Below are 7762 nucleotides of genomic sequence, written 5' to 3'. Positions count from 1 at the left end.
ATAGACAGCCTTCCTTTCCCACTAGAGCCTCCATACTCTGTCATCCCTGCCACTGTCCACTGTGTTGTCAGGACCCCCATCTATTCCCCCCATCTGCCCTTCTGGTAAATCTGAATTTTAACAACAAGTCTAGTATATCAACCTAATTCCCTGAAGACTCAGATCTAAAAACAAAGAGAGAGGAATTGTTACTGCCCTCACAGGACAGAAGATATTCTAAGGAGAGATGCTTGTGCTGTCAGACTGTTGAAATAATAGATCCCAAAGAATTAAAATTTTTCCAGGAACCCCACACTGGGGGAAGGCAAAGGCTCAAGCCCTGCTGCCAGTCAGAGGAGGAACTTGCATGCTCTTGTTTCTTATTCTTTCTTTTGTTTTGTTTGGCTGGGGGTTTTGTTGGTGTTGTTGTTTTAAGAAGGTAGTCTCTCTAGGTTGCTCAGGCCAGCCTCAACTTTGTGATCCTCTTGCTTCAGCCTTCCAAGTACTGCAATTATGTGTATGCACCATCATATCTGGCTAGCATGGTCTTTTTTTAAGAGAAAGGTTTCATGGGAATAGAAAGAGGAGAGTAAAAGGTAGTAATCTAACTAAACCCTTTGCAATAATAAATAAAGTGATAACAGCTGGTAACAGCTGGGTCCCATACATACATAAAGACACAAAGACACACACGCACATATACCTTTTTTGTTTTTCTTCGGAGATACAGCTGAGTTATCAAGTGATGTTCGGAAAAGCATAATTATCCTTTTGACCTCAGTTATCACACACACACACACACACACACACACACACACAAACACACAGAATATCCAGTCAAATCCCTTAGCAAACAGATGACATCAGAACTTTGATGTCTGTTTTCCTCTCTATTGCATTTCCTTGACCACATTCATTCTCTGCCAAAAGAAGTCAAGAATTAGGAAAAATGAGAAATCAAGATTTAACATCTTTATATCAGAAGGAGTTTCATTTGTGTATCATCCTGCCTACAGGCAACATTATATCTTAAACAGACACCTATCCATCCTCTTGCCCTTAGATTTTTCTTCTTCAAAAAGATTTTATAATCTTGCACTCAGTGTTATGAAATGTACCAACAAGAATTTCTTCCTATTCTCTGTGCAGATTGTCCAAAGGACATGGAAAATCAGAAGTCTTAGAATCTGGGGTGTTTATGTTCTCAGGAGCAGGGTGTTGGAGCTTACAAGGAGAGGGTACTGGGTCTGAGTATAAAAAGAAGTAATGCAACCGGGTGTGGTGGTGCACGCCTTTAGTCCCAGCACTCGGGAGGCAGAGGCAGGCAGATCTCTGTGAGTTCAAGGCCAGCCTGGTCTACCAAGTGAGTTCCAGGCCAGCTGAGGCTACAGGAAGACCCTGTCTCAAAAAGACCAAAAAAAAAAAAAGAAGTAATGCAAGGATGAAAACAAAATGTGCTCACATGCACATGATCTGTAGTCTAGCATGATCTGTAGTCTAGTAGATCTGGATTTGGGATTTAGCAACCTTTCTATGAAACCCCCCCACACACCTGCTCTTCCCAGCCACTCCCATCTATCTTACTCGTAGTGACTTCTCCCTTTCTTGAACCTCATTTAAACCTAATTTCTCCTGGCACCTCTCTATTTCAACTAAATCCCTCCTGAAAGTTTTCAGCTTCCTCTCTATGTTGACAAAGTGCTCTTTAAATGTTCAACTTGTCTATTTAAATTGCCTATTGTATTTACTTTACTAGACATCTATGGATCACCTAAGGGTGAGGACAATCTGAGAAAGAGTCAAGTGACCTAAGCATGTGGATGTTTATGCGGGTTACTAAAGACCTAAGTCATCAGCTGACAAGAGTTTGGCTTCCATCTTCCACAGAGGTGTCTTTATGTGTCTGGTAACAGACACATAAAGTGACTTGCTCTAAATCACCCAGCTAATAAGTGAAATGATCTGAGATCTGAACCTGAGAACAGGCTTTTAACATGCCTCTCTGAAAATAAAGATTATATCTGTATGTCACCCAAAGGGGGAAAGGGAAAAAAAAAGATTGCAAAAGGAAAAGAAGACCAAAACAGATGAACTTGCAATGGGAAAGGGTAGAATGACACTAACAACTACCCAGTAAGATTCTCATACAAATTGCCTCCTCCTATGGCTTCTAGGCCTTTTGGCTAAGATCAAATGTAAACGGCCTCTTCCTGCCTCGACAATTGTTCTCTTTGGTCTTCAGCCTAAATCCTCTGTTGAATTCTGTCTTATTAACTATGGGAATTTCAAGCTTATTTAACTTCTGCCCATCCTTCAAAGCCCCGTGCAATTTCCAGTCTTCCATAACGCTTCCATATCCATCCAGTCTATAGTAATCTGTACTTTAAATTTTTATATGTATTGTCTGCTACATTATTTGCCTTTGATTCGCATTCTTAGTTGGCTTTATAAGTCTCATCTTACCAACCATATTTGTTGCAAACTCCCTAAGGAAAAGGGACTATGTTTTATATTCCTCTTACATCTTGTATCCTCCATAATTTCTAGCATGGTGTATAGCAAATAATAGGCACTCGGTCAATATTTGTCAGTTGACTGATTGGTTGAAAAAGGTCAGAGACTGCATCTAATCTTGGTTTACCCCCACATCATTTAGTGAAGAACTATGAACTCAATGTGTACTCAATAAACAATAATATTGCAAAATCACTCTAAAAGGCTTTATGAGGTTTCTACAGTGTATGGAGAATAAGGCTGTAGGGACAGAAATGAAAGCCAAGGCAGCTTCTAACTTAAAGGACTTTAGCTTGATTCTCTTCTTCATGACATTTTTTTAAAAAAGAGTTCTTTAAATAGTTTATTTATTATTTTAAATATTTTATTTATATTTTTATTTTATGTGTTTGGGTGTATTGCCTGCATGTAGGTAAGTGCACCTGTGTCATGCAATGCCTGCGGAGGACAGAAGAGACTGTTGGATCCCCTGGAACTGGAGTTACAGGCAGTTGTTAGCTGCCATGTGGGTGCTGGGATTCGAACCCGGATCTTCTGCAAGAATAGTCAGTGTTTTTAAATGCTGAGCCATCTCTCCAGCTCCTATTCATTTTTATTTTATGTGTATGAGTGTATTGCTTGCATGTATGTAAGTGCACCCATGTCGTGCAATGCCTGCGGAGGTCAGAAGAGAGTGTCAGATCCCCTGGAACTGGAGTTAGGACAGTTGTTAGCTGCCACATAGGTGCTGGGAATTGAACCCTGGTCCTCTGCAAGAGCAACCAGTGCTCTTAACTGCTGAGCCGTCTCTCTAGTCCCTTAAAATGATTAAAAAATTTTTATTTTTAATTTTATTCATGGGGGGTGGGGTGGGGGGGTGGGAGTAGGTGTGGGTGGATGTGTATGCCATGTGAGTGTAGGTGCCCTGGGGTGGGGAGTAGAAGAGGGTGTCAGATTACCCTAGAGCTGAAGTTACAGGTGGTTGCGAACTACCTGATGTAGGTGCTGAGAACCAAACTTAGGTCCTCTGAAAGAGCAGCAAGTGCTTTTAACTGCAGAGTCATCTTTCCAGCCCCATGAAGTCTTCTCTTACTACTCCAATGCACACCCTTTTCTTAATCTGGATTCCTGCGTCATTGGAAGTCAGGACCAGTTGCAACACAATTGTTTTGTCTCCTTCGGTTCCATTATAAACTCCTCCAAAGAAATAAATGGCAGTGTGCTAGAAATGGGATAGAATCACAATATAGGAAGGGACACTCTAGAGCCTTCCCCATAGTGAGCCATCCTACTCAGTTCAACAGTCCCCATGCAGCTCTTATTTTTAACTCTGCTACCACTGTCAGGAATTAAGTGAAATAAGCTCAGCAGTTGAAAGCACTTGCTTGCTCCTGCAGAGGACCCAGGTTTCTAGCACCCACAGTGACTCGCAATCACCTGAGACTCCAGTTCCAGGGAATCTGATGCTTTCTTCTGGCCTCCACAGGCACCAGGCACACACACACACACACACACACACACACAGTGTACATACATATACTCAGGTTCTCACACAAACACATAAAATAAAAATAAATCTTTTTAAACATTTTTATTATTTTTTATGTGTATGAGTATATTGCCTGCATATATGTGAGTGCACCCGTGTCATGTAATGCCGCGGAGGTCAGAAGAGGGCTTCAGATTCCCTTTAAAAAATTATACAGGAGAAATAATAGGTTCAGAGGGAAAATAAACTGGATTTTTGACTACACATAGCTTAATATAATTGTTAGAGAACCGTGCAGAGACAAACAGCTGAAATTCAAGTTTCAGCCTGAGGCAATCTTGGGCATAGATGTGGCAGTTGAAACACTAAGATTAAGTCTAACATGGTATGGATGGCTGGGGATGTAGCTTAGTGGCAGAGCACTTGCTTAGCATTTTCAAGGCAAAAAAGTCTGCCAAGGACAAGAGAAGAACAGAGCCAAAGACAAAGTCTCTGAGAATTCCTCCACTTGGGAAATCAAGAGAAAAAAAATAAAAATGGTGAGACGGGAAAAGCACGGGAAGACAAAAGAGAGACTTTGGAAAGGCTGATCACCAGAGTTGATGGAAGATAAGACTGAGGAAAAGTTGTCTATCTGGTGCCTAAGAAGCCAGACATCCAGCACTCTTTGGTGGAAAGTAAGGGAATTGAACCCAGAATCTCCTGCATACTAGACAAGCAATCTACAACTGAGCTACAAATTCCAGACCTCTGATGACCTAGAAGGCAGCTTCCTCAGTGAAGAACTGATTTTTCTTGTTCTTGTTAGCCCTAGGTACTACCACAGTTCCGGGCTCAGTACATACCGTGTTGAATAAATGAATGAACAGAGAGTGAATTGCAAGTCCTGCCACAAAGAGGAAGTGGTGGTGTCAACAGGGTTTTTAGGAACAAAGCCTGGACTCTGGAAGCCCCAACAAGCTAGGCTCAGCCACCAGTCCCCAGTATGCCAATTAAAGACAGAAGTCAATAGTGAAAAGCAGAGAAAGATTTATCCAATGTGGCCACATCGTGAGGGGGATAAATAAAGTGGTGCAGTGACACCCAAGTCCACCTTCTGGAGTCCTGGTATGAGATATAGGTTTCAACTGAGGACAATAGGTATGCATAAGTGAGCAGTCCTGTCAAAATGTGGTCTCTCCCATCACTGATCCATCATTGTCTGGGCTCCAGACTGTACTGTAAGGTGGTTTGACAAGTTGTGAGAATGGTGTGAAATCTCTTCCTGGGAGGCAAGTTCCTCCTCTGGTCGATACCAAGGCTTCAGCTTTTCCTCCTCAGCATAGGATTCTGGAGAAATTTTAATTCTTTAACACCCATTGTTTCAATAGCCTAAAGCCAAAGGACATGGTTTTTTCTCTCCTGTCAGGAAAATTGCAATGGAAAAAGGGGGAAAGTAGGCAAGTTAGTCATTTTTCTCTAAAACAAGAGAATAGCAGAGGTTATGCCACAGAGAATTGTGAAGATGAAAAAGAGAGCAGTTGAGGGCTATGGCTATGATTTCTTCCTGGAAATATAGAGTAAGTTATAATCTCTCACGGTTTCTAGTCTCAGTACAATGGCAAAAACTCTGAATAGGTAACACCTATAAAGTCTGAATACAGATACAGAGACAGAGACAGAGACAGAGACAGAGAGATTGAGAGTGACCTTACCTGAAAGTTCTAGAGAATGAAGAAAAACAGGCAGATTTCCTTCCGGAGGACACCTGCAACTTGAAAGTGATCTGCACCAGGTGAGTTTTTCTGTCTTTAGCCTGAAGGCAGGCTGCAATCACAGGCCAGACCACTAAACTCTTTAAGGAAATCCTTCCAGCCTGAAGAACTAGAAAACAGAGCCTGGGATAAGCAAACGCTTCTCGGAAAGTGAGGAGTTATCTCACAAAGGAGAGGTTCTGAGAAAAGGAAGTCTAAATGATCTGTGTACATTTTTCTCAAGATGAACCATGAAATGCATAGCACAAACTAAGCAGTTTCCATCTGAGACTGAAAGAACTGTGCTCTGTGATCTACCCAGCACCAACAAGGCAGAGTACAGTTGGAGTCCCACCAAGTTGAGTGGCTGCTGAAATAAGATATTCAAACTCTTCAGAGAATAGAACAGAATCCTGGGGCTCTCTGACACGTAGCATTCAAAACATCCAGGAAGACTTCTAAAATTGTTCAGCATATGAAGAATCAAGAAAATGTGACCAGTTCTCAAAGGAAAACACAACTAATAGAGGCCAACCTTAGAGAGAGAGAAAAAAAATACACTGGTAGTAAATTTTTCAAAAAATAAACTTCCATGGAGAAATAAAAAATAGGAAAATGAAATAAAGGGAAATTCTAGAACTGAAAAATGCAATTTATAAAGTGAGAAATTAACTGGATGGACTCAATAACATAACAAAATAACAATGGAGTCAAAAAACTTGAAGCTAAATAAAAAGTATCAAATCAGAGCCTAGAATAGTGATGCATGCCAGCCTGGGGAGGATGCAGATACAGGAGAATCAAGAGTACAAGGCCATCCCAGGCTACAGAGAGAAACTGAGGCCAAACAAAAGAAAATAAAAAAGTATTAGATCTGAGAAAGACAGGATTGAAGAAAAACAAACAAAGCTTCTGAGATCTGTAGAATAACATCAAGGGTCTAAAATATGTCTTGTTTTTCTTATTCTTGTTAACCCTAACTCCTATCACAGTTCTGGGCTCACTGCATAAGTGTTGAATTAATGAATGAACAGATTGGTGAATTGCAAGCCCTGCCACAAAGAGGAAGTGATAGTGTCAACAGGGTTTTTAGGAACAAAGCCTGGACTCTGGAAGCCCCAACCACCAGTCCCCAGCATGCCAATTAAAGAGAGAATAGTGAGGGGACTGGAGAGATAGCTCAGTAATTACGAGTGCTTCCTGCTCTTCCAGAGCACCCGGGTTCTGTTCCCAGCACCCACAAGGTGGCTGACTACCATCCATAACTCCAATTCCAAGGGATCCAACACACTTTTCTGACCTCCAAGGGCACTGCATGCACATAGTGTACTTACAAACATGCAGACAAAGCACACATGTGAAATATAAATGAATAAATCTATTTAAAAAAGAGAGAAAATAGTGAAAAGCAGAGGAGAGAAATTTATTCAATTTGGTCACTCTGTGAGAGGAACAAATAAAATGGTGCAGTGACCCCCCACCCCAAGTCCACCTTCTGGGATCCTGGTACGGGATTTAGGTTTCAAGTGAGGACAAGATGGTATACATAAGTGAGCAGTCCTGTTAGGTTGTGGTCCCTCCCATCACTGACCCAGCATTTGGCCTCCAGCCTGTAGTGCAAGGTGGTCTGAGTCTGATAGATTGTCAGAACTGTGTGAACTCTCCTCCACAGTTAGGGAAGAGAAGTTGATGGTGATTTGAATACAGTGTTGCTCTTGTCTGAATGCTTTCCAGATTTTCTCTTTATCTTTGGTTCTTAGCAGTTTGACTATAATGTAGATAGACAAGTAGCTATAGTTTTCTTCATATTTATTCTGCTTGAGCTTTGTAGAGCTTGAATTTGGATATGTATGCCTTTTTCCAAGTTAGAGAAGTATTCAACTATTATTTCTTTAAGTAATGTTTTGGACTATTCACTCTCCTTCTGGTACTGCTGACATACATATTTCATTTTTTGTAATGTTGGGGAGTTGAATCCAGGGCCTTACACATGCTAAGCAAGTACTCTACCTCCAAGACAGCCTAGGCTACATAGTGAGATCTAGGAAGAGTGAAACAATCCCAAAAA

Source organism: Nannospalax galili, unplaced genomic scaffold (assembly GCF_000622305.1).
Source record: "Nannospalax galili isolate Female #2095 unplaced genomic scaffold, S.galili_v1.0 scaffold747, whole genome shotgun sequence".
Taxonomy (NCBI): Eukaryota; Metazoa; Chordata; class Mammalia; order Rodentia; family Spalacidae; genus Nannospalax; species Nannospalax galili.
The sequence above is the reverse complement of the archived record's forward strand: the minus strand, read 5'-3'. Positions refer to the sequence as shown.